We start from the raw sequence: 3,421 nt of genomic DNA, 5'->3' as shown, positions 1-3,421 counted from the left end.
TTCCGTAGTTGGTGGTAAAATAATAATAATAATAATAATAATAATAATAATAATAATAATAATGGAAAAAAAAAAAAAAAAAAAAAAAAAAAAGGAAAATCCGAAGAAAATAAAATTCATGTACTGGCGGTCAAAATCGTTGGCTACTCCCTACCGTTTTAACATTTTTCTATCAACTATCCACCATGTCAAAACCATTAAATGTGTACATATTTGACTAATAATACTTGTTTGCAATAAAAAAAAAAAAGGTAACGGCGTTTAATAAAGTTATGGTCGACGACAGTCACTTTTCGAACCCTCGTTTTGGCGTCGTACACAATAAACAAAACATATCCAACGGTAATTTTATGATATGATATATCTGACAAATGGTACGTTTTACTTCTGTCTTTTTTTTAAAACTTAAAATTAATATTTAATCAGGGGCGGATCCAGGATTTCGTAAGGAGGAGGTCCCAAAATTATATATATATATATATATATATATATATATAAAACCATCATTAAATTTTCCGAAGATAAACGACCCGAGATCCTGAAGGGAGCGACATCTGTAGGGAGTTAGGGAGGGTCTGGGGGCATGTCGTTTTTAAATATAGATGCTCAGGGGCACTTATGGTTTAATGGGAAGCCAAGAAACAACCTCTGTACTGTTTTCAGTGACGCTGTACGGAGGGAAATGTTTTATTTAACGACGCACTCAACACATTTTATTTACGGATATTATGGCGTGGACTGCACGGAGGGGTGAACAATGTGGGCAAGTTGTATGCGTGTTGGAGATTTCATTGCAAAACTGTCAATCACTGAGTTGATGTTGATATTGACGTCTGTGATATTTAATCGATCCTCCATCATAGTTGTACGCAAAATAACGTTTTGAGTCGACGCAGTGCACTGAATGGACGTTCACGCTCGAAACTTGTTAATGGAATGACACAGAATAAACGCATCAAACAATGAATATTTAGAAACATCATTACATCTGTTTCTTTCAAAGTAGCCAAAGCGGAATGGAGCTTGTCTGATTGTGAAACTCTTTAACTAACTAGTCCATTAGCCATTAGTTTTGCCATGCACATCTTAATAACTATTTTGTAATGTTTTTGGGTGTTTTTGTTATTCTGTTAATAATATCTTAATAATAGCTATTATTGTAAAGACATATTTGAAAACTATTTGTTTTAACTCTGTCTGTTATTCATTGTGATCCGTTAATGATAAACTGACAGTACTATGGCACTGTACATGATATGCAGTGTAATTATGTGTACACCTGTTATAATTAAAAACTATTTGTTTTAACTCTGTCTGTTATTCATTGTGATCCTTTAATGATAAACTGACAGTACTATGGCACTGTACATGATATGCAGTGTAATTATGTGTAGACCTGTTATAATTGTTTCAATCTAAACATTCATTTAATGTTAGATAATAAATCAAACATAATAAATATTGTTAAATGATGTAATCTGTGATGAAAAGTTGATTGAAACATGCAAGCAGTTTTGCGTTAAAATGGAAAAAAAATGAGATCCGTGAAAATGAATATGCATCGTATCGGCAATTCCCGTAACGGCATTTCTGTCAGGAAACCCAGGGGTCGAATTTTACGTTATTACGCAAATAGTAAATTTCGAAACGGAATAATAAAATAATTCTTCAATATTCCGTCATGAAAGTGAAAATAAAGCACGGAATACCGAAAATCGCCTGCGACTATTCCGCTTACGTTTTTTCTTCAGCTACATTTTTCTGCAGAACAAATCCTCACGCCACTGAGACCTTTCTCATGCACTTACCGGTACAAATAAACGTCTTTTTGATCGAGACTAATGTTTGGAGCGAGTTCGTTTGTAATTCCAGCGAGTACACAGTAATGCATAGACTGGTATATAAACAATTGTTCGTTACGCAATGTGGTACAGGGCGACGTAGCACAGTCAGGAAAACTAGTGGTGCATTAATAATTGAATAGTACATTTTTAGACGGAATAGTGTTTTTTGAAATTCACTATTCCTTTGGGATAGTGGTAAACAAATTAAATTTCAACCCCTGAAACCTCACATAAATTTAACTTCGTGTACCGTTTTACAAAAGCGTACGACCGTTGCCGATCGATTATTGTTTTGCTGAGAATGGTCAACTTCGCAGTTCTTTCATTCTGACGTGACGTTGGTAAATAAAACTACCATTCAATGAAAATGTGCAAGGAATCCGGTTATGTTCCAAATTCAAGATGATTATACTTTGGCGAAAGACTGCATCGACTACTGTAGTCTACAAAATGTGTAACTCGCGCATGTTCAGTTTAGTCAGGATGCGGTAACAGTTCAAATTAAAAAAAAAAATGCATCACATACTGTACATGTATGAATGATATGATGGGGGACCAGTAAAGTTATATGTGATAAATTGTTTTCTGAACAAGCCTCTGTTTCTGCTATTTGAACTAGGTCAGCATAGATCCACAACACGTTTCCTTTGTGTTAAATCAATTTTAAAATTCCAGGTGATCCGACGGACTACGTGTTTGCAGCTTCAGGTAGTCCTGTTCATTTTCAGGTAGTCTCAGACTGCCGGACTACTGTTAAGATCTAACCCTGTTATTATAAGGGTCGTTACACAGAAACACGTCCAAGTAAACTTAATATATATGATGTAAATACTAATTAGATGTCACAATAAGCATCTGCTGCAATAATATCCTTCAACAAAATATTTGAGGTGCTGAGTCTAAACTTTATAAATGTCAAATTTCTAGTGACAAATAAAACTGTGTGAATTGTATTTTGTAACGTTACAAAACAGGTGTTACCTGTGACCCTAATCCTCAAAGGATTTCAATATTGGTAACATATTTGAATTCTCCAGTTCACAAACTCCCCTTCCCCCAAGTTTTGTATTTCTAAACGCACTGACAAATATTTTACAATGTTTTTAATATAGTCACCCTTTAGAAATTCTATAAAAATATAACTGTCGTGGAAATGGGGGTAGGGTTATAAAACGAGTAGATAGACATAAAAAGCTGTGAGTCCTGCAATGCTATCATAATTTTTTTTATCCCTAGGGATGTAGACCTTGACAAAAAATCACTAAGAGCATTCGTCCCGTACCACCTAAAGCCCCTCGCTACCCGCCCCCCCCCCCCCCCCCCCCCCCCCCCCCCCCCCCCCCCCCCCCCCCCCCCACCCCAGGTTATACCGATTGGTCAAAATCTGGATCCCTGCTCATGGACTAAGTGTCTTTCCCATACATCTCGTTCAACATCAATGACTGATGCATCAGATGGGCTGGGTAAATCTTCTCTGTGGTATTCAAATAAAGGCTTGGCCAATTCCACTAATCCTTGCCTCATGACAGATGGTATTAGGTGTATTAGGTGACAAGACTTAACTGCAGTAACGTGAC

This window comes from Gigantopelta aegis, chromosome 12 (genome assembly GCF_016097555.1).
Source record: "Gigantopelta aegis isolate Gae_Host chromosome 12, Gae_host_genome, whole genome shotgun sequence".
Classification (NCBI taxonomy): domain Eukaryota; kingdom Metazoa; phylum Mollusca; class Gastropoda; order Neomphalida; family Peltospiridae; genus Gigantopelta; species Gigantopelta aegis.
Note: the sequence above shows the minus strand (reverse complement) of the source record.